General features: G+C 48.2%; 1 protein-coding gene across 2 annotated transcripts in view; it reads left to right on the forward strand.

Moving 5' to 3' along the window:
- The window catches only part of LOC128704108 (uncharacterized), a 474,983-nt gene that overhangs the window by 146,499 nt on the left and 303,585 nt on the right, over window positions 1–24,899 (forward strand). The window lies entirely within an intron of this gene.

Here is a 24,899-nt window from a genome sequence, read left to right on the forward strand (position 1 = left end):
ACTTGATGTGAGGTTACAGTGGTAGGAGAGACGGGTACTTGATGTGAGGTTACAGTGGTAGGAGAGACGGGTACTTGATGTGAGGTTACAGTGGTAGGAGAGACGGGTACTTGATGTGAGGTTACAGTGGCAGGAGAGACGGGTACTTGATGTGAGGTTACAGTGGTAGGAGAGACGGGTACTTGATGTGAGGTTACAGTGGCAGGAGAAACGGGTACTTGATGTGAGGTTACAGTGGTAGGAGAGACGGGTACTTGATGTGAGGTTACAGTGGCAGGAGAGACCGGTGCTTGATGTGAGGTTACAGTGGCAGGAGAGACGGGTGCTTGATGTGAGGTTACAGTGGCAGGAGAAACGGGTACTTGATGTGAGGTTACAGTGGTAGGAGAGACAGGTACTTGATGTGAGGTTACAGTGGTAGGAGAGACGGGTACTTGATGTGAGGTTACAGTGGTAGGAGAGACGGGTACTTGATGTGAGGTTACAGTGGCAGGAGAGACGGGTACTTGATGTGAGGTTACAGTGGTAGGAGAGACGGGTACTTGATGTGAGGTTACAGTGGCAGGAGAAACGGGTACTTGATGTGAGGTTACAGTGGTAGGAGAGACGGGTACTTGATGTGAGGTTACAGTGGCAGGAGAGACGGGTACTTGATGTGAGGTTACAGTGGTAGGAGAGACCGGTGCTTGATGTGAGGTTACAGTGGCAGGAGAGACGGATGCTTGATGTGAGGTTACAGTGGCAGGAGAAACGGGTACTTGATGTGAGGTTACAGTGGCAGGAGAGACGGGTACTTGATGTGAGGTTACAGTGGCAGGAGAGACGGATGCTTGATGTGAGGTTACAGTGGCAGGAGAAACGGGTACTTGATGTGAGGTTACAGTGGTAGGAGAGACGGATGCTTGATGTGAGGTTACAGTGGTAGGAGAGACCGGTGCTTGATGTGAGGTTACAGTGGCAGGAGAGACGGGTACTTGATGTGAGGTTACAGTGGCAGGAGAGACGGATGCTTGATGTGAGGTTACAGTGGCAGGAGAGACCGGTGCTTGATGTGAGGTTACAGTGGCAGGAGAGACCGGTGCTTGATGTGAGGTTACAGTGGCAGGAGAGACGGGTGTTTGATGTGAGGTTACAGTGGCAGGAGAGACCGGTGCTTGATGTGAGGTTACAGTGGCAGGAGAGACGGGTGCTTGATGTGAGGTTACAGTGGCAGGAGAGACGGGTGCTTGATGTGAGGTTACAGTGGCAGGAGAGACGGGTGCTTGATGTGAGGTTACAGTGGCAGGAGAGACGGGTGCTTGATGTGAGGTTACAGTGGCAGGAGAGACGGGTGCTTGATGTGAGGTTACAGTGGCAGGAGAGACGGGTGCTTGATGTGAGGTTACAGTGGCAGGAGAAACGGGTACTTGATGTGAGGTTACAGTGGTAGGAGAGACGGGTGCTTGATGTAAGGTTACAGTGGCAGGAGAAACGGGTACTTGATGTGAGGTTACAGTGGTAGGAGAGACGGGTACTTGATGTGAGGTTACAGTGGTAGGAGAGACGGGTACTTGATGTGAGGTTACAGTGGTAGGAGAGACGGGTACTTGATGTGAGGTTACAGTGGCAGGAGAGACGGGTACTTGATGTGAGGTTACAGTGGTAGGAGAGACCGGTGCTTGATGTGAGGTTACAGTGGCAGGAGAGACGGATGCTTGATGTGAGGTTACTGTGGCAGGAGAGACGGGTACTTGATGTGAGGTTACAGTGGTAGGAGAGACCGGTGCTTGATGTGAGGTTACAGTGGCAGGAGAGACGGATGCTTGATGTGAGGTTACAGTGGTAGGAGAGACGGGTACTTGATGTGAGGTTACAGTGGCAGGAGAGACGGGTACTTGATGTGAGGTTACAGTGGTAGGAGAGACCGGTGCTTGATGTGAGGTTACAGTGGCAGGAGAGACGGATGCTTGATGTGAGGTTACAGTCTCAGGAGAGACGGGTACTTGATGTGAGGTTACAGTGGTAGGAGAGACCGGTGCTTGATGTGAGGTTACAGTGGCAGGAGAGACGGATGCTTGATGTGAGGTTACAGTGGCAGGAGAAACGGGTACTTGATGTGAGGTTACAGTGGCAGGAGAGACGGGTACTTGATGTGAGGTTACAGTGGCAGGAGAGACGGATGCTTGATGTGAGGTTACAGTGGCAGGAGAAACGGGTACTTGATGTGAGGTTACAGTGGTAGGAGAGACGGATGCTTGATGTGAGGTTACAGTGGCAGGAGAGACGGATGCTTGATGTGAGGTTACAGTGGTAGGAGAGACCGGTGCTTGATGTGAGGTTACAGTGGCAGGAGAGACGGGTACTTGATGTGAGGTTACAGTGGCAGGAGAGACGGATGCTTGATGTGAGGTTACAGTGGCAGGAGAGACCGGTGCTTGATGTGAGGTTACAGTGGCAGGAGAGACCGGTGCTTGATGTGAGGTTACAGTGGCAGGAGAGACGGGTGTTTGATGTGAGGTTACAGTGGCAGGAGAGACCGGTGCTTGATGTGAGGTTACAGTGGCAGGAGAGACGGGTGCTTGATGTGAGGTTACAGTGGCAGGAGAGACGGGTGCTTGATGTGAGGTTACAGTGGCAGGAGAGACGGGTGCTTGATGTGAGGTTACAGTGGCAGGAGAGACGGGTGCTTGATGTGAGGTTACAGTGGCAGGAGAGACGGGTGCTTGATGTGAGGTTACAGTGGCAGGAGAGACGGGTGCTTGATGTGAGGTTACAGTGGCAGGAGAGACCGGTGCTTGATGTGAGGTTACAGTGGCAGGAGAGACGGGTGCTTGATGTGAGGTTACAGTGGCAGGAGAGACGGGTGCTTGATGTGAGGTTACAGTGGCAGGAGAGACGGGTGCTTGATGTGAGGTTACAGTGGCAGGAGAGACCGGTGTTTGATGTGAGGTTACAGTGGCAGGAGAGACGGGTGCTTGATGTGAGGTTACAGTGGCAGGAGAGACGGGTGCTCGATGTGAGGTTACAGTGGCAGGAGAGACGGGTGTTTGATGTGAGGTTACAGTGGCAGGAGAGACCGGTGCTTGATGTGAGGTTACAGTGGCAGGAGAGACCGGTGCTCGATGTGAGGTTAGTGGCAGGAGAGACGGGTGTTTGATGTGAGGTTACAGTGGCAGGAGAGACCGGTGCTCGATGTGAGGTTACAGTGGCAGGAGAGACGGGTGTTTGATGTGAGGTTACAGTGGCAGGAGAGACGGGTGTTTGATGTGAGGTTACAGTGGCAGGAGAGACCGGTGTTTGATGTGAGGTTACAGTGGCAGGAGAGACCGGTGCTCGATGTGAGGTTACAGTGGCAGGAGAGACGGGTGTTTGATGTGAGGTTACAGTGGCAGGAGAGACCGGTGCTCGATGTGAGGTTACAGTGGCAGGAGAGACGGGTGTTTGATGTGAGGTTACAGTGGCAGGAGAGACGGGTGTTTGATGTGAGGTTACAGTGGCAGGAGAGACCGGTGTTTGATGTGAGGTTACAGTGGCAGGAGAGACGGGTGCTTGATGTGAGGTTACAGTGGCAGGAGAGACGGGTGCTTGATGTGAGGTTACAGTGGCAGGAGAGACCGGTGTTTGATGTGAGGTTACAGTGGCAGGAGAGACGGGTGCTTGATGTGAGGTTACAGTGGCAGGAGAGACGGGTGCTTGATGTGAGGTTACAGTGGCAGGAGAGACGGTTGCTTGATGTGAGGTTACAGTGGCAGGAGAGACGGGTACTTGATGTGAGGTTACAGTGGCAGGAGAGACGGGTGCTTGATGTGAGGTTACAGTGGCAGGAGAAACGGGTACTTGATGTGAGGTTACAGTGGCAGGAGAGACGAGTGCTTGATGTGAGGTTACAGTGGCAGGAGAGACGGGTGCTTGATGTGAGGTTACAGTGGCAGGAGAGACGGTTGCTTGATGTGAGGTTACAGTGGCAGGAGAGACGGGTACTTGATGTGAGGTTACAGTGGCAGGAGAGACGGGTGCTTGATGTGAGGTTACAGTGGCAGGAGAAACGGGTACTTGATGTGAGGTTACAGTGGCAGGAGAGACCGGTGCTTGATGTGAGGTTACAGTGGCAGGAGAGACGGGTGCTTGATGTGAGGTTACAGTGGCAGGAGAGACGGGTGCTTGATGTGAGGTTACAGTGGCAGGAGAGACGGGTACTTGATGTGAGGTTACAGTGGCAGGAGAGACCGGTGCTTGATGTGAGGTTACAGTGGCAGGAGAGACGGGTGCTTGATGTGAGGTTACAGTGGCAGGAGAGACGGGTGCTTGATGTGAGGTTACAGTGGTAGGAGAGACCGGTGCTTGATGTGAGGTTACAGTGGCAGGAGAGACGGGTGCTTGATGTGAGGTTACAGTGGCAGGAGAGACGGGTGCTTGATGTGAGGTTACAGTGGCAGGAGAAACGGGTACTTGATGTGAGGTTACAGTGGCAGGAGAGACGAGTGCTTGATGTGAGGTTACAGTGGCAGGAGAGACGGGTGCTTGATGTGAGGTTACAGTGGTAGGAGAGACCGGTGCTTGATGTGAGGTTACAGTGGCAGGAGAGACAGGTGCTTGATGTGAGGTTACAGTGGCAGGAGAGACGGGTGCTTGATGTGAGGTTACAGTGGCAGGAGAAACGGGTACTTGATGTGAGGTTACAGTGGTAGGAGAGACCGGTGCTTGATGTGAGGTTACAGTGGCAGGAGAGACGGGTGCTTGATGTGAGGTTACAGTGGCAGGAGAGACGGGTGCTTGATGTGAGGTTACAGTGGCAGGAGAGACGGGTGCTTGATGTGAGGTTACAGTGGCAGGAGAGACGGGTGCTTGATGTGAGGTTACAGTGGCAGGAGAAACGGGTACTTGATGTGAGGTTACAGTGGTAGGAGAGACGGGTGCTTGATGTAAGGTTACAGTGGCAGGAGAAACGGGTACTTGATGTGAGGTTACAGTGGTAGGAGAGACGGGTACTTGATGTGAGGTTACAGTGGTAGGAGAGACGGGTACTTGATGTGAGGTTACAGTGGTAGGAGAGACGGGTACTTGATGTGAGGTTACAGTGGCAGGAGAGACGGGTACTTGATGTGAGGTTACAGTGGTAGGAGAGACCGGTGCTTGATGTGAGGTTACAGTGGCAGGAGAGACGGATGCTTGATGTGAGGTTACAGTGGCAGGAGAGACGGGTACTTGATGTGAGGTTACAGTGGTAGGAGAGACCGGTGCTTGATGTGAGGTTACAGTGGCAGGAGAGACGGATGCTTGATGTGAGGTTACAGTGGTAGGAGAGACGGGTTCTTGATGTGAGGTTACAGTGGCAGGAGAGACGGGTACTTGATGTGAGGTTACAGTGGTAGGAGAGACCGGTGCTTGATGTGAGGTTACAGTGGCAGGAGAGACGGATGCTTGATGTGAGGTTACAGTCTCAGGAGAGACGGGTACTTGATGTGAGGTTACAGTGGTAGGAGAGACCGGTGCTTGATGTGAGGTTACAGTGGCAGGAGAGACGGATGCTTGATGTGAGGTTACAGTGGCAGGAGAAACGGGTACTTGATGTGAGGTTACAGTGGCAGGAGAGACGGGTACTTGATGTGAGGTTACAGTGGCAGGAGAGACGGATGCTTGATGTGAGGTTACAGTGGCAGGAGAAACGGGTACTTGATGTGAGGTTACAGTGGTAGGAGAGACGGATGCTTGATGTGAGGTTACAGTGGCAGGAGAGACGGATGCTTGATGTGAGGTTACAGTGGTAGGAGAGACCGGTGCTTGATGTGAGGTTACAGTGGCAGGAGAGACGGGTACTTGATGTGAGGTTACAGTGGCAGGAGAGACGGATGCTTGATGTGAGGTTACAGTGGCAGGAGAGACCGGTGCTTGATGTGAGGTTACAGTGGCAGGAGAGACCGGTGCTTGATGTGAGGTTACAGTGGCAGGAGAGACGGGTGTTTGATGTGAGGTTACAGTGGCAGGAGAGACCGGTGCTTGATGTGAGGTTACAGTGGCAGGAGAGACGGGTGCTTGATGTGAGGTTACAGTGGCAGGAGAGACGGGTGCTTGATGTGAGGTTACAGTGGCAGGAGAGACGGGTGCTTGATGTGAGGTTACAGTGGCAGGAGAGACGGGTGCTTGATGTGAGGTTACAGTGGCAGGAGAGACGGGTGCTTGATGTGAGGTTACAGTGGCAGGAGAGACGGGTGCTTGATGTGAGGTTACAGTGGCAGGAGAGACCGGTGCTTGATGTGAGGTTACAGTGGCAGGAGAGACGGGTGCTTGATGTGAGGTTACAGTGGCAGGAGAGACGGGTGCTTGATGTGAGGTTACAGTGGCAGGAGAGACGGGTGCTTGATGTGAGGTTACAGTGGCAGGAGAGACCGGTGTTTGATGTGAGGTTACAGTGGCAGGAGAGACGGGTGCTTGATGTGAGGTTACAGTGGCAGGAGAGACGGGTGCTCGATGTGAGGTTACAGTGGCAGGAGAGACGGGTGTTTGATGTGAGGTTACAGTGGCAGGAGAGACCGGTGCTTGATGTGAGGTTACAGTGGCAGGAGAGACCGGTGCTCGATGTGAGGTTACAGTGGCAGGAGAGACGGGTGTTTGATGTGAGGTTACAGTGGCAGGAGAGACCGGTGCTCGATGTGAGGTTACAGTGGCAGGAGAGACGGGTGTTTGATGTGAGGTTACAGTGGCAGGAGAGACGGGTGTTTGATGTGAGGTTACAGTGGCAGGAGAGACCGGTGTTTGATGTGAGGTTACAGTGGCAGGAGAGACCGGTGCTCGATGTGAGGTTACAGTGGCAGGAGAGACGGGTGTTTGATGTGAGGTTACAGTGGCAGGAGAGACCGGTGCTCGATGTGAGGTTACAGTGGCAGGAGAGACGGGTGTTTGATGTGAGGTTACAGTGGCAGGAGAGACGGGTGTTTGATGTGAGGTTACAGTGGCAGGAGAGACCGGTGTTTGATGTGAGGTTACAGTGGCAGGAGAGACGGGTGCTTGATGTGAGGTTACAGTGGCAGGAGAGACGGGTGCTTGATGTGAGGTTACAGTGGCAGGAGAGACCGGTGTTTGATGTGAGGTTACAGTGGCAGGAGAGACGGGTGCTTGATGTGAGGTTACAGTGGCAGGAGAGACGGTTGCTTGATGTGAGGTTACAGTGGCAGGAGAGACGGGTACTTGATGTGAGGTTACAGTGGCAGGAGAGACGGGTGCTTGATGTGAGGTTACAGTGGCAGGAGAAACGGGTACTTGATGTGAGGTTACAGTGGCAGGAGAGACGAGTGCTTGATGTGAGGTTACAGTGGCAGGAGAGACGGGTGCTTGATGTGAGGTTACAGTGGCAGGAGAGACGGTTGCTTGATGTGAGGTTACAGTGGCAGGAGAGACGGGTACTTGATGTGAGGTTACAGTGGCAGGAGAGACGGGTGCTTGATGTGAGGTTACAGTGGCAGGAGAAACGGGTACTTGATGTGAGGTTACAGTGGCAGGAGAGACCGGTGCTTGATGTGAGGTTACAGTGGCAGGAGAGACGGGTGCTTGATGTGAGGTTACAGTGGCAGGAGAGACGGGTGCTTGATGTGAGGTTACAGTGGCAGGAGAGACGGGTACTTGATGTGAGGTTACAGTGGCAGGAGAGACCGGTGCTTGATGTGAGGTTACAGTGGCAGGAGAGACGGGTGCTTGATGTGAGGTTACAGTGGCAGGAGAGACGGGTGCTTGATGTGAGGTTACAGTGGTAGGAGAGACCGGTGCTTGATGTGAGGTTACAGTGGCAGGAGAGACGGGTGCTTGATGTGAGGTTACAGTGGCAGGAGAGACGGGTGCTTGATGTGAGGTTACAGTGGCAGGAGAGACGGGTACTTGATGTGAGGTTACAGTGGCAGGAGAGACGAGTGCTTGATGTGAGGTTACAGTGGCAGGAGAGACGGGTACTTGATGTGAGGTTACAGTGGTAGGAGAGACCGGTGCTTGATGTGATGTTACAGTGGCAGGAGAGACGGGTGCTTGATGTGAGGTTACAGTGGCAGGAGAGACGGGTGCTTGATGTGAGGTTACAGTGGCAGGAGAGACGGGTACTTGATGTGAGGTTACAGTGGTAGGAGAGACCGGTGCTTGATGTGAGGTTACAGTGGCAGGAGAGACGGGTACTTGATGTGAGGTTACAGTGGCAGGAGAGACGGGTGCTTGATGTGAGGTTACAGTGGCAGGAGAGACCGGTGGTTGATGTGAGGTTACAGTGGCAGGAGAGACGGGTGGTTGAAGTGAGGTTACAGTGACAGGAGAGACGGGTGGTTGAAGTGAGGTTACAGTGGCAGGAGAGACGGGTGGTTGATGTGAGGTTACAGTGGCAGGAGAGACGGGTGTTTGACGTGAGGTTACAGTGGCAGGAGAGACGGGCGGTTGACGTGAGGTTAGTGACAGGAGTGACGGGTGGTTGACGTGAGGTTATAGTGGCATGAGAGACGGGTAGTTGACGTGAGGATACAGTGGCAGGAGAGACGGGTAGTTGACGTGAGGATACAGTGGCAGGAGAGACGGGTAGTTGACGTGAGGTTACAGTGGCAGGAGAGACGGTTGCTTGATGTGAGGTTACAGTGGCAGGAGAGACGGGTGCTTGATGTGAGGTTACAGTGGCAGGAGAGACGGGTGCTTGATGTGAGGTTACAGTGGCAGGAGAGACGGGTACTTGATGTGAGGTTACAGTGGCAGGAGAGACCGGTGCTTGATGTGATGTTACAGTGGCAGGAGAGACGGGTGCTTGATGTGAGGTTACAGTGGCAGGAGAGACGGGTGCTTGATGTGAGGTTACAGTGGCAGGAGAGACGGGTACTTGATGTGAGGTTACAGTGGTAGGAGAGACCGGTGCTTGATGTGAAGTTACAGTGGCAGGAGAGACGGGTACTTGATGTGAGGTTACAGTGGCAGGAGAGACGGGTGCTTGATGTGAGGTTACAGTGGCAGGAGAGACCGGTGGTTGATGTGAGGTTACAGTGGCAGGAGAGACGGGTGGTTCATGTGAGGTTACAGTGGCAGGAGAGACGGGTGTTTGACGTGAGGTTAGTGACAGGAGTGACGGGTGGTTGACGTGAGGTTACAGTGGCAGGAGAGACGGGTGGTTGACGTGAGGTTACAGTGGCAGGAGAGACGGGCGGTTGACGTGAGGTTAGTGACAGGAGTGACGGGTGGTTGACGTGAGGTTATAGTGGCATGAGAGACGGGTAGTTGACGTGAGGATACAGTGGCAGGAGAGACGGGTAGTTGACGTGAGGATACAGTGGCAGGAGAGACGGGTAGTTGACGTGAGGTTACAGTGGCAGGAGAGACGGGTGGTTGACGTGAGGTTACAGTGGCAGGAGAGACGGGTGGTTGACGTGAGGTTATAGTGGCAGGAGAGACGGGTGGTTGACGTGAGGATACAGTGGCAGGAGAGACGGGTAGTTGACGTGAGGTTACAGTGGCAGGCAGGTGAAAGCTGTGGTAGTATACAAGGTTGGAACCACTTGATGCTCCGCCATATTAGGTAACACCACTGTTGTACCCACCTGCTCACCACATCATTGTCGGCGGCCAGTCACACCCAGGATACCCGCTGCCCTGCTCCTACTACCCGCTACCACCTACCTTGGCTCTTACTAATTCCCCTCCCTGCTCTGACTACCTTCACTCCAGCTCTTTCTTACTCCTCCCTTCTCCCACTGCTCCTCCCCTCTGCTCTTCTCTCCACTGTACCATCCCACTCTCTTACCACCCGGGGGACATGATCACGTTGTACAAGATACCCGGAGGGCATTGGAGAGAAAAACAGTTGAGCGTGACTGTGCATTCAACACGCATCACATCCACACAGTTATACACATTAATTAATACACATTAATCAGAAACTATACATCCATGGAGTTGGGGCATTATACTTTAAAACCCCTTTCATATATACTTATCGCTGATGATTACACATGTGCATCAGTTGGGTATCTTTTGTTGTTGTAACGTGTCGAGTACACAGTAGGCTCCTTCAGTCAAATACAGAGGCAGCAGGTGTATTTGACTGAAGACTACTGTGTAGGCAGTAAAGAAACCCAACTGTTGCACATGTGTCGTAATCGTCAACTTGTCGGTATTTTATACAATTTTTAACACTTATCGCTATCTCAGTGTATTCAATTATCCTATCCTTTACCTTTCTACCCTATCTTTGCCAGTCGTTTGATCATCCTACCGCTAACGAAGAGAGGACGTAGAATGCAAGAATATTGTTGGAGGCTAAAGAAGCAAATGAGTCACAGGGACCTCGGGAAGTACCTTGTTAGGCTGGGATGGTTACGAAGTAGAGCCATCTGGGCGAGCAAGTTAGGAAGTAGATTCCACACCAAGTTGAAGAATATGCACCAACTCTAGACTAACAACCGTATAAATACTCTTAGAAAGTATGAAGAAAAGACTCCCTCAGAGTACTGCTGACCACTGATGCTCAAGGCCAGTTTTTGAGCATACAACTCCCGTGTGCAACCCCAATCTTGCTGAACATTACTAGAAACTAAAAGTGAAGATCTCCTTCACAAATGTTGGGGCCTGAAGTGAGGAGCCACGTCTGTGGAGGACGCTGAACACATACTTGTCTATGGTAGAACACAGCGTAAGAAGAGACAAGATTACAACATGTAGAATACCGTGGGCCGCTATAAAGTGGATAGCAATACACTATTCTGCATGGGAGGGACCCAGGACTAGCGTTCGCGACATATGAAAACCTAGAATAGTAATAGGTTAGGAAGTATTTATCTTCCATCATATACCATATATAGTAGGGATATTTTCCCTTTAGTTCATCTTGTGACTTGTGGTCTGTGACTTGGTACTAATTATGAATGTAGGTTGGACTGCGGGTAATGAATTAATTACTTTGGTTATATTGTTATTATATCTTTATTGTGGCAGTTACTATCACGGTAGCAGCAAATAGGTAGCGTTAGTAGCAAATTGTTGAGATAACTAAATATTGTATTGCTGGAAAGTAATTCATAATGATTTTATAAATAACCACACGGATCTAGCGCTTTATAAATGAGTAGTTAAACTGGTGCTGCTGACAAGGATATTACTGTGTGCAACACTGGGGAGAGCAGGCTTCCTTCCACGGCAACACTGGGGAGAGCAGGCTTCCTTCCACGGCAACACTGGGGAGAGCAGGCTTCCTTCCACGGCAACACTGGGGAGAGCAGGCTTCCTTCCACGGCAACACTGGGGAGAGCAGGCTTCCTTCCACGGCAACACTGGGGAGAGCAGGCTTCCTTCCACGGCAACACTGGGGAGAGCAGGCTTCCTTCCACGGCAACACTGGGGAGAGCAGGCTTCCTTCCACGGCAACACTGGGGAGAGCAGGCTTCCTTCCACGGCAACACTGGGGAGAGCAGGCTTCCACGGCAACACTGGGGAGAGCAGGCTTCCTTCCACGGCAACACTGGGGAGAGCAGGCTTCCTTCCACGGCAACACTGGGGAGAGCAGGCTTCCACGGCAACACTGGGGAGAGCAGGCTTCCTTCCACGGCAACACTGGGGAGAGCAGGCTTCCTTCCACGGCAACACTGGGGAGAGCAGGCTTCCTTCCACGGCAACACTGGGGAGAGCAGGCTTCCTTCCACGGCAACACTGGGGAGAGCAGGCTTCCTTCCACGGCAACACTGGGGAGAGCAGGCTTCCTTCCACGGCAACACTGGGGAGAGCAGGCTTCCTTCCACGGCAACACTGGGGAGAGCAGGCTTCCTTCCACGGCAACACTGGGGAGAGCAGGCTTCCTTCCACGGCAACACTGGGGAGAGCAGGCTTCCTTCCACGGCAACACTGGGGAGAGCAGGCTTCCTTCCACGGCAACACTGGGGAGAGCAGGCTTCCTTCCACGGCAACACTGGGGAGAGCAGGCTTCCTTCCACGGCAACACTGGGGAGAGCAGGCTTCCTTCCACGGCAACACTGGGGAGAGCAGGCTTCCTTCCACGGCAACACTGGGGAGAGCAGGCTTCCTTCCACGGCAACACTGGGGAGAGCAGGCTTCCTTCCACGGCAACACTGGGGAGAGCAGGCTTCCTTCCACGGCAACACTGGGGAGAGCAGGCTTCCTTCCACGGCAACACTGGGGAGAGCAGGCTTCCTTCCACGGCAACACTGGGGAGAGCAGGCTTCCTTCCACGGCAACACTGGGGAGAGCAGGCTTCCTTCCACGGCAACACTGGGGAGAGCAGGCTTCCTTCCACGGCAACACTGGGGAGAGCAGGCTTCCTTCCACGGCAACACTGGGGAGAGCAGGCTTCCTTCCACGGCAACACTGGGGAGAGCAGGCTTCCTTCCACGGCAACACTGGGGAGAGCAGGCTTCCTTCCACGGCAACACTGGGGAGAGCAGGCTTCCTTCCATGCAGGGTAAAAGGTAAACTATGATAGGAGAATTGTTGTGTATATTGCTCGCCTCAAAGCTGTGGGTGGGGAATTCTTTATTTAGGTTTTGCGGACATAACGTACAACCCTTTTTAAATTGTCTTGCGGGAACATATGAAGTACATTACGTAGATTTAACCTAAGATAACCTAATAATTTTAATACGTACTGTGACTTGTTTACATTGATATTCCTTAGTCAATTTCTGAGTTATCTATGGTCGCACGCAGCCATTTAAAAGGTTATGTATGTGTGAGCCTTCAGATGTATTGAACTTCATACGTCTTCACTGTCCAGCAAGGTTGTTATCGATTCAGAGGTAACATACGACGATTACGAAAATACCTTTTGTAGTCTACCGGCTGTCGATTCCCGGGGTCATAGTACTTGTGACCCGGTCCCAGACCATCCTTGGTTGAAGGATGCTTCCAAAGGTCAGTGTCCCAGCTGCTCGATCCTAGACCAGGCCTCCTCTTGGATCAAGAAGTTCCCTCTTGAAGATAACCAGGGGTTTATTGGTAGTTCCCCTTTATGCACGAAGGGGAGGGCATTGAAAAGTCGGGCACCTGAGACACTCCTCAGAGTTCTCTCTCAAAGAACTCGTCGCATCCCTGCTATTTATTGGAGGAGGTTTTGCACTGTATGCCATGTCTCTGTTTTCATACGGAGTGTTTTTGGTGTGCTGATTTGGGACCAGGCCCTTCAGGATTTTACAAGCTGTTGGTGCTAGAAGCACGTGTCAATCCAGTGTGGACATCCCTGCCCATTTGATCAGTACTGAATTGACTTATCAAGTTCACTCTGGTAAACCCTCCTATGAACGAAATTAAGGTTATCAGAAAGCTGTGCTTATACACACGAGTCGTCTCGTAGTGTATCTGACTCCCCTGGGACAGTTAACTTACTGTAATGTCCCCTGCTTTTATGATTGTGATGTACATTTCTCTGAAGAATCTGGGCGTTGTATCTCATATATATCCATTCCATGGAGAGGAGCATATGGATACACAAAAGAGCTAACAGTTAGGTCCTAAAACAAGAATTAAGAGGAGTACACACGAGTTTACATTACTCTCAGTTTATTATTATTTATTAAGCAAATTTAGGCTGCTCAGTATTTCTAATATTTTGTTTTCACTCGTACCTTGATTTATTGTAATGTTATTGTAATGTTTGCAGTGTTTATCCCTATGTGCCTCAACAAATGGATAGTCATGTAAATAGTGCAAACCCATTAATTATTGGGAATGCCAAAAATGCATCAAAGCGTCACAATCAAATTTAGGATACTTCTCAGTATTTCTGATTGAGAGAACACTGGGAACAAGTAACAGTGACTGAGTGTCGTTCATCCGCTACGCTCGAGCCACGATTTACAGAGTTGAAATGCACTTGATGGCAGGGATTAAGGTGATGAATGGGGAGGTGTTCGGCGGAGAAGGTTGTGTTGGTTCACGGGAGGGAGGATAACGAGAGCAACTAGAGAGTAAACACAAGTGTGTGTTCCTTGATGGTGGCAATGCGTGACTAACCAAACTAATGACTCCCGCCCCGTCTCTCATCGCCCTCACACGCATTAACCATCTCCCTTATCTAAACACACAACCTTATTCAAACTTTACACCGCTAACAGCAAACATTCTCCCCATTACTCCTCGCATTAAAAAAAAAATATATGATATGATAGTTAAAGTATTATTCTCCTCCTCACCTTTCACCGTTTTTCTGTGTATTGGACTGATGAAGCCACTGGCTGGCGAAACGTTTCCTCAGTGAAGATTTCCAAATGTTGCACATGTGTCTAATTTATCAACTTATCGATTCTCTGAACCATTTATCTACAAGTATTGTAATGTTTAAACTACACTGAAATGGAGAATGTTGCAAATTTATTAAGATATGATAAGTGAAGTATTGTATAGTTCACTAACGGCTAACTCACAATTTGGAGAGAAAATTTTAGACTAAGTTTCTGTCCATCTGGATCATTATCAAGTCACGACTGAGAAAAAATAGATCCTTTTCTCTGTGGTGACTTGATAATGGTCCAGGAGGGAACGAAACCTTGCCTAGAGCTTCCTTTCTAAATTGTAGGTTACTTGTGAATTTTTGCAGCTGTGGTATTGTGATTTTTATGCTTCGTTGTTTAGTTTGCCTTGAACTGGAGAATGTTTTAAATATATTAAGATACTTGAAGTATGTTTATAACATGAATTTGAGCGCGTAGTGAGAGTAAGAGGAGGCTCGTCTTGCACCCAGAATAGAAGAGTTTGGTGAAGGCTTGCAACGGGTAGCGCCCCCAGCAAGAGTAGCGTGTACCCACGATGGTGTAACGCCCCCAGTGAGGGTACGGTGTACCAAAGACGGTGCAGCGTGTACCCAGAATGGAGGCGAACGTCTTAAGTTAACACTGGGTGTTATTTGACCCCAGAGATAAGTTGTATTTGAAGTGCTGGGCTTGGCAAGCTTGGTGCATTATGTACTCAGAGTTGTGTTTGAGGTGGGAGGGGGGGTCGAGGCAGAGGGTGTCCCACCACCATGATCAACTCATTACACTTTTCAGCCGTCCTAAAACTGAAGAAATACTTAATGACGTTGTGCATGCGTGCCTGCCGCCGGGGCATTGACCCCGAAACCATATCCAGGTAAACTCCAGGTCCTTTTCTATCAGTGATATTTGGAGCTTGTGGCCTCTTAGGATGTAGTGTGTGCGGTCTAGTGTGTGTGTTCTTCACGCCAGCACCCACTTGTTGCATCTCTAGATCTTCCTGCAGCCTATATTATTGTCCAGTTCATACCCTTGCATTAGTTTTAAATCATGAAATAGACATTATTCCAAATCTCTTTGGCAGGTCACTTACGTATTTTAGGAACAGTAGGAGCAGTTCTGGTATAGATATTTATTAGATCTAACTATTCCATTCTGATGTTCCAGCCTTTACTGTTATTCTGTTTTCTGTCCGATCGTCAAGTGGAACAAGTATAGAAGCCTTCAAGAGGAAACTGGACAAGTATCTTCACCAGGTGCCAGATCAACCAGGCTGTGATGGATATGTGGGGCAGCGGGCCTCCAGCAGCAACAGCCTGGTTGAACAGGCAAGCACCAGACGAGCCTGGCCCATGGCCGGGCTCAGAGGGTAGACAAACTCTCGAAACTCTTCAAAGGTATATCAAAGGTATACTTATTTCTGGCCTCTTGGGTCTTATGATATCTACTCGTGAAGCTGTGTACTGAGTTTGCGTCCGTCACTGCCTGGTCCAAGTCATTCCACTTTTCAGCTACCCTGAAACTAAAGTACTTTTATATTCGTATGGCACATCTGTGTCCTCAGCTTGCAGATGTGCCCCTTGATCCTGGTCCTCTTATTTCAAGCAGTCTGACACTATCCTCCGAATCAGTTCCTTGTATAGGATTTTGGTATGTTGTAGTTATATTTCCCCCACCTTGTCCTCTCCAGCAAGGTCATCAGGGATGTGCTCGCATATTTGTAGTTCCAGGGTTGATTCCCAGTTCCTGGCCCTTCCTCCGCTGTCCGCTACCAGATTATCTCTGGCCGCCTGAACCTATTATATATATTCTTAAAATTGTATGTGGATCCTGTCTGTACCACTTTGCTATCTAGTGTAGAAGTGTTGTTTGGGTTCACTGGGTATACATAATGGATATGCATGACAGTATACATACTACTGCCGTGCGTGTGGGTGTGCGAGCACGTGCACTCAACTAATTGGGTTGTATATATCGAGTCTCAGCTCCTGGCCCCGCCTTTCTGCTGACTGCTACTGGTTTAACACTCCTGACTGCGTGAGCTATATCATACCTATTTCTAAAGCTATGTATTGTTTCTGCCTCTGCCACTTCACTTTCTAGGTCGTTACACTGCCTGGCCAGTCTATAACTAAAGAAGTATTTATTGACTCGTCTGTGTTTTTAACTTCCAGCTGTGACCTCGTGTACCTGAAATCCGCCTCTAAAATACACTCTTTGTCCACCATGTCAATACGCCTGAGTATTTTGTACATCGTAATCATGTCACCTGTGGTCCTTCTGTCCTCTAGTGTCGTTAGGTTTAGCTCCTCTTGCCACTCCTCACAGGTCATACCCGTCAGATCTGGGACTAGTTTCGTTGCAGAATTTTACACTTTTTCCAGCTTTGCGTGATTAACTAGATGTGGGTTCCTTACTGGCGCAGCACACTCCTGGGACTGACATGTTGCGTAAAAGGTCGTGAATGACTCTTCTTGGTGTTCCTGAAAGCTTCCCTAAAATTTGTCAATCTCGGGTTTGTGTGTGTGTGTGTGTGATCGTAGTTGCGTGCACATGTGCATGTACTCAAGAGTTGTGTAGCGTGGGTCAAGAGACCGCTCCTGACCCCGCCTAATGTGTGTATCTAAAATTACTTAGCCGAGCTTGAGGGGTTTGACCTATGGCTTTTCTCTCTCTCTCTCTCTCTCTCTCTCTCTCTCTCTCTCTCTCTCTCTCTCTCTCTCTCTCTCTCTCTCTCTCTCTCTCTCTCTCTCTCTCTCTCTCTCGTTCTCTCTCTCGTTCTCTCTCTCGTTCTCTCTCTCTCGTTCTCTCTCTCTCGTTCTCTCTCTCTCGTTCTCTCTCTCTCGTTCTCTCTCTCGTTCTCTCTCTCGTTCTCTCTCTCGTTCTCTCTCTCTCGTTCTCTCTCTCTCTCGTTCTCTCTCTCTCTCGTTCTCTCTCTCTCTCGTTCTCTCTCTCTCTCGTTCTCTCTCTCTCTCGTTCTCTCTCTCGCTCCCCCTCTCTCGCTCTCTCTCGCTCCCTCTCTCTCGCTCCCTCTCTCTCGCTCGCTCCCTCTCGCTCGCTCCCTCTCGCTCGCTCCCTCTCGCTCGCTCCCTCTCGCTCGCTCCCTCTCGCTCGCTCCCTCTCGCTCGCTCCCTCTCGCTCGCTCCCTCTCGCTCGCTCCCTCTCGCTCGCTCCCTCTCTCTCGCTCCCTCTCTCTCGCTCCCTCTCTCTCCCTCCCTCTCTCTCCCTCTCCCTCTCCCTCTCCCTCTCTCTCTCTCTCTCTCTCTCTCACTCTCTCTCTCTCTCTCCCTCTCCCTCTCCCTCTCCCTCTCCCTCTCTCTCCCTCTCCCTCTCTCTCTCTCTCTCTCTCTCTCTCTCTCTCTCTCTCTCTCTCTCTCTCTCTCTCTCTCTCTCTCTCTCTCTCTGTGTCTCCTACTTTCCCTTCTACTAGCATGGTCTACATTTTGTCGTATCTACCTTTAAACCTCGGGCTCCTGACCCCGCCTCTTTAATTTTCGAGGGACTAACGTGTTCTAGCTCTTGGCATATCTAACTTTAAACTCTTGTGTTGCTTGCTAGCTTGTGCCACTTCCTCCCTTTACATCGTTAAAGTGATTTCTAGTGTATTGCTGTTCATCTGGGTGTTGAAATTTCATTTGTTTCTTCATCTTGGTCCTTCCTGCCTCAGATTTAGATTATGCTCCGAGGGACGAGTTGATTGAATGTACATACTGTGGTAACATCAGTACATTTCAACCCAAATTGTTGACATGCTCCGTGTCAGCTAATTTATCCTGGGCTACCCTGTCGATTATCCCAAATGCTTTGTCAGGATTATGTATTCTCTCTGGGCTTATAGAATATCAACAGGTCTTTCTAACTCTTTTCTCCTAACTCTGGCTCCACGTCTGAGTCTGGTATCAGTCTGTTGACGAACCCTCTACTTTTGGGTATAATGAAGACAGATGAAAGATCATCTGATGTAATTAATTATTACCTCCTGTTCCTTACATTATGCTGTGATTGCTTGCTTTCTCTATTCTCTGATCCTCTTGAGTTTATTTTTTCAAGATCTAAGCAGATAAAATTTGTCACCATTGAACATCATGTTATTTTCATTTAACCGTTAGAAAACTGTGCTTATATCTGTACTTTTCTGCCTTCTTCCGAGGCGGCTTTCATAATTTTAGGGATGGGACGATACCGATACTCAGTTCCGTCAAAACTGGCTGGCACTTGCTTATACCGCTACTGTGGCACACCTCTACTTATTTGGGTATGGTTCGCGAGGGAGTGATAGTGTTATGGATAGTCTTTCGCTAAATGTCTGCTATGAGGGTGAGAAGCAGTCAAGTCGCCAGGAAGGTACCTTGGCGCACTGAGCTTTTTATTATGATGAGGATTGACTGTTTTGTTTACTACCACTCTGTCCTCTATCGTAGAAATTTGAATATTCATTTCCCTGATTTGCTGTTACACCTATTGACCCCAGAGTAATGGGCTATCACTCCAGGGTCACAGTTGTCAAATACCTTTGCAAAAACTATATAATCCCTCTTCGTTTTGTTTCAGCTATTTTTGTTATTCAAAATAAGGTGAATTATTAGTATTATTATTATTATTATAATCAAAAAGAAGCGCTAAGCCACAAAAAAATAAGGCGAAGAAAGAGGCCAGTTACCCCACCCTCTGTCCTCAACCCCTGTTGATCAGCAGTGCCTCCACACTTCTATTCTTCTCAGTCCCTGGTGACCCGCTTTGCTTCCCCTACCCCCGTATCCTTCAATATCTCCCCACCCTCATATCCTCCCCTTTCAAAGATCTTATATTATGACATGATATTCCTACTCTAAATCCATGTTGACTTATGTTCCGTAGGTCTTTATTTAAGATGGCATAATTTTATTTTTTCAGTAGGGTAGTGAGTCAGAGATCTTGATCTCAAGGAATAACACAAAGGCACAGTACCTTGACTGGATCAATACACAAATAACCCGCACATATAAAAAAAAAAAGTTTACATCGACGTTTCGGTCCAACTTCAACCATTAACTAGTCATACTGTGTGACTAATTAGTGGTCCAAGTCGGACCGAAACATCGGAAATTTTCTTCCTCCTAGGTGCACTCCTCCTAACCTACGTTGGGGCCTGATGCTTAGGCCTTTTGTGTATGTATATGGTATTGCGCGGCCTTACACGGGATGGCTGTGGAGTTACCTGGAGGCTATTCCGGGGATCAACGCCCCCGCGGCCCGGTCCATGACCAGGCCTCCCGATGGATCAGGGCCTGATCAACTAGGCTGTTAATGCTGGCCGCACGCAGTCCAACGTACGAGCCACAGCCCGGCTGATCCGGCACTGACATTAGGTATCTGTCCAGCTCTCTCTTGAAGGCAGCCAGGGGTTTATTGGCAATTCCCCTAATGCTTGATGGGAGGCTGTTGAACAGTTTTGGGCCCCGGACACTTATGGTGTTTTCCCTTAGTGTACCAATGGCGCCCCTACTTTTTATTGGGGGCATTTTGCATCGCCTGCCCAGTCTTTTACTTTCTTAGGGAGTGATTTCTGTGTGCAGATTTGGGACCATTCATTCCAAGGTTTTCCAAGTGTAGATTATGATATCTCTCTCCCTCCTGCGTTCCAACGAGTACAAGTCAAGTGCTTCCAAGCGTTCCCAGTAGTTAAGGTGCTTGACAGAACTTATATGTGCAGTAAAGGATCTCTGTACACACTCTAGATCTGCGATTTCACCTGCTTTGTATGGAGATGTTAATGTACAGCAGTATTCCAGCCTAGAGAGAACAAGTGATTTGAAAAGGATCATCATGGGCTTGGCATCTCTCGTTTTGAAAGTTCTCATTATCCATCCTATCATTTTATTTGCACGTGCGATCGTCACACTGTTGTGATCCTTGAAAGTGAGATCCTCAGACATTACTACTCCCAGGTCCCTTACATTATTTTTCCGCTCTATTGTATGGCCGGAGTCAATAGTATACTCTGTTCTAGTTATTATCTCCTCCAGTTTTCCATAACGGAGTAGTTGGAATTTGTCCTCATTGAACATCATATTGTTTACCGTTGCCCACTGGAAAACTTTGTTTATATCTTCTTGGAGGTTAACCGCGTCCTCAGCAGATGACAGCCTCATGCAGATCCTAGTATCATCCGCAAAGGATGATACGGTGCTGTGGTGTATATCTCTGTTTATGTCTGATATGAGGATAAGGAATAAGATGGGGGCGAGTACTGTGCCTTGTGGAACAGAGCTCTTCACTATGGCAGCCTCCGATTTAACTCTGTTGACCACTACTCTTTGTGTTCGATTTGTTAGGAAGTTGAAGATCCATCTCCCCACTTTCCCAGTTATTCCTTTAGCACGTATTTTATGGGCTATTACGCCATGATCGCATTTGTCAAATGCTTTTGCAAAGTCTGTGTATATTACATCTGCATTCTGATTTTCTTCCAGTGCATCCAAGGCCATGTCATAGTGATCCAGTAGTTGTGAGAGGCAGGAGCGACCTGCCCTGAACCCATGTTGCCCTGGATTGTGCAGATTTTGGGAATCCAGGTGATTTGCTATCCTGCTTCTTAGCACTCTTTCAAAGATTTTTATGATGTGGGACGTCAGAGCTATTGGTCTATAGTTCTTAGCTAATGCTTTGCTGCCACCTTTATGGAGTGGGGCTATATCCGTTGTTTTAAGTGACTGTGGAATTTCACCCATGTCAGTACGCAGTTAACTAGCCGCTTCGGCGGCAGAATCATGCTGCTCCCACGATCTGTGACATTTTGCAGGGTTATAGCAGAAACATTCATGATTAAGTTCGTATTTACTGGGTGTTCCACAAGTTCGTACTCACTGGGTGTTCCATAGGTTCGTACATACTGGGTGTTCCACAAGTTCGTACTCATTGGGTATTCCACAAGTTTTTTTTTTTTTCATATTAGTGTCTCCAGTTTAAATGATATCCACCTTCCTTTAATTGAATGCATCACTATCCCCGTAGCTGTCTTCAAGACGGAACTTGATAACTTTCTCAAATCAGTTTATGATGAGCAGGGCTGTGGCGCTTTAGTTGGACTGCTTACTGCTAGGAACAACTATATTGCAGTCAATAAGGTTATTAGTATCAAGAGGCTGGTGTGGGACCAGGTCGCGGAGGCGATGACTCTCGGAATCGGCAACGGGTATAGCTATGCAAAAGAAGCCTCATGGGGATGGAAATGTTTAGTTCGATCTTTTACACTCTTTGTGCGTCGTCAGGAGCTATGCAGTGTTGCAAGACTAGCAACATATAGTGGGGAAGGGAAAATTTTGTGAGGCAAGGAAGAACTGTTAGGCGTCGGGCCATGTCACAGTGGAGTGTCTAAACTCCTCATGTGGCTTGGTCTGCATTCTTAAGATCGCCTGTTTGCGATTGTAAAGGACATCTAGTTGAGATTGCAGGGGTGAGTCACAGCTCCTGGTCGTGCCGGGTACCACGGGTGTAGCAGTGGGTGGTAGAGGGGGGTACGAAGCTAAAGGGTGGTCAATGGTAGGAAGGGAGGCGTGGCTGGTGGCCCTCTGTTGTTGGATAACGGTACCAACTCTCCTACCTGCCTCCCTCTTTCTCTACCTCCTCCCTCACCAATTATGAACCTATACCCCACCCTCCACTACCATCCCGTTTCCCCATCCCTGCCCCATGCGAGTTCACCTCACACGCTGTTACTCTCAAGTGGAGTTATCCGTGGGCTGCAAGTGTTTTGAGTGTACCATGAGAGGATAGTAAGTGGCTGCGTTATTGTGTGATGGAGCGCTACTGCTGCCGCCAACGTTGTCATTACTGAATGAACTGTGGAGGATGTGGTCACTACTCTTCCCTTTCATCGCCTCCCCCAAATCACTCCATCTTCCGCATATTATCCCGAAGTAGTCATATATTCCCTCAGTCCCCCACACTTTCTTCTTTATGAATGTGTCTGTATGTATAATATGTGCAACAAAACCATCCATTATCGTTCGTCTCAGATATCCATTCCATCGCCTGTGTGTGTGTGTGTGTGTGTGTGTGTGTGTGTGTGTGTGTGTGTGTGTGTGTGTATATATATATATATATATATATATATATATATATATATATATATATATATAACAACTATATATATATATATATATATATATATATATACTCTATATATGAGGTAGTTCAGACATGTAGAAAATGGACAGAAACAAGTCTTCAGAGTGTATCCAGTCTGCTGATGGAAGAGAGGCAGGGTAGAGGGTGGCTAGGAAGGTTGGAGAGAGAGAGAGAGGGAGGTAAAGAGGTTTTGTGTGCGAGGGCTGGACTTTCCAGCAGAGCATGCATGCATGAGCGTGTTTGATAGGGTGAATGGAGACAAATGGTTTTTAATATGACGTGTTGGAGTGTAGGCAAAGTATTAACATTTATGAAGGGTTTCAGGAAGCCGGCCTTGGGCGGACTTGAGTCCTGAGTTAGGAAGTACAGTGCCACTCTGAAGGAGGAGGTGTTAGTAATGTTGCAGTTTAAAAACTGTGGTGTAAAGCACCCTTCTGCTTAGGGACCAGTATAGGTGAATGATGGTGAAAGTTTTTTCTTTTCAGACACTGTATGTTGAGGTAGGAATCGTATTGATAATAAAAAAAAATAATGTAATATATAATATATATATATATATATAATGTATATATAATATAATATATATATATATATATTTTCAACTCAAGTCAGCAGAGAAGTCTCCCCACAAAGCAGTTGTTAAAAAAGAATCTACAAAGAAAATGCTTTCATCATCATTCAACACTTTTCACCACACTCACACATAATCACACTGTTTTTGCAGGTGCTCCAGAATACAGCAACTTAGAAACATATGCGTATGAAATGCACAGTATGTCCCTCCCAAACTGCCAACATCTGAACTCACTCCTTTAAAGTGCAGGCACGTGTAGCTCCCCTGAACTCAAGTCATTTATAATAACCAGTTTCCTGAATCCCTTCACTAAATATTACCCTGCTCACACACTGCAACAGATCGTCAGTCCAGCACCATTCGTCTCCATTCCTCTATTGCTACCTTCACGCACACCTACACACTCTGGAAGTCTGACCTATCCCTTTACCCCCTGCTAACCCCTTTCAGAAGGGCATTTACCTCACCTTCCTTTATAATTTATAATGCTTTCCATGTCATTCTCTACTTTGATCATTCTCTCTAAATGACACAAATCCTCAACAATAAGCCCCCTCTTCTGCCACTCTGACTAATACTTTTATTAACTCACACCTTCTCCTAATTTCCCTGCTCCAGATTTTCTGCATAATATTTACCACACATATTCATACATTAGACAGGACATCTCCACCTCCAACCGTCTCCTCGCTGCATTGTTTTGCAAGCCACCCATATAAGAGTGTTGGTACTATATACTTTCATACACATTTCCTTCTTTGCCTCCATAGATAACGTTTTTGACTCCATATGCCTCAATGCACCATACCTTTTTCCCTCCATTAATTCTATGATTAACCTCATCCTTCATAAATCCGTCCGCCGACACGTCAACTCCCAAGTAATCTGAAAACATTCACTTCTTCCCATACTCCTCCTCCCCAATTTGATATCAATTTTCTTTATCTAAATCATTTTGATACGCCCTCATCACCTTACTCTTTCTGTATGTTAACAGCTTTCTACTGTTACACACATTCCCAAACTCATCCACTAACCTTTACATTTTTCTTTGAGAATCTCCATAAACACCAGTATCATCAGCCAAAGTAACTGTGTTAATTCCCATTTTAATTTGATTACATAATTTAATCCCACCACCTCTCCCGAACACCAGCATTTACTTTTCACAGCTTCATCTAAGTATATTAAACAACCATGGTGACGTACACATCCCTGTCTAAGACCTACTTTACCAGGAAGTAGTCTTACATTGTCTTCTACACACCTAACTGAGCCTCACTATCCTCATAAAAACTCTTTGTATTTAGTAACTTATCACTTTCTATTCCACATAGCACTTGCAACATCTGCCACATTGCTCCCCTATCCACTCTATGTATGCCTTTTCTAAATCCATAACTGCAATAAAACTTCCCTACCTTTAATCTAAATACTGTTCACATATATGCTTCAATGTAAACACTTGATCTGTCCTACCACTCTGAAACCTCCTTTGTCATCCGCAATCCTACATTCTGTCTTTATAATTCTTTCAATTACTCAAACACTTACCATTACACTTTCTGGTATACTCAGTAAACTTATTCCTCTATAATTTTACAATCTCTTTTGTCCCCTTTCCCTTTATATAAAGGGACTATATATGCTCTCCACGCAATCCTAGGTACCTTCTTTCCTTACCTTTTACCCCATTAAATAAAAAGTTCAACTTTCACTCCAACACTATATCTCCCCATCTTTCCTTTGTTTCTGTCATGATCCCATCAGTTCCAGCTGCTTTACCCCCTTTCATTCTCGTAATGCCTACGCGTACCTCCACCACACTTAATTCTGCTCTTCTTCACTCCTAAAAAGATGATATACCTCTGACCAGTACATGAAATTACCACCTCACTGTCTTCCTCCAATTTAAGTTCCTCAAAATATTTCGCCATCTACTATTACTCCATCTCCCATCTGCTCTCTGTTGTTTTAACTTGTAATGATCATATACTTTCCCTAGGCTTTCTGCTTGTTTGCTCACTCAAATT

This window comes from Cherax quadricarinatus, chromosome 66, assembly GCF_038502225.1.
Source record: "Cherax quadricarinatus isolate ZL_2023a chromosome 66, ASM3850222v1, whole genome shotgun sequence".
Lineage (NCBI taxonomy): Eukaryota > Metazoa > Arthropoda > Malacostraca > Decapoda > Parastacidae > Cherax > Cherax quadricarinatus.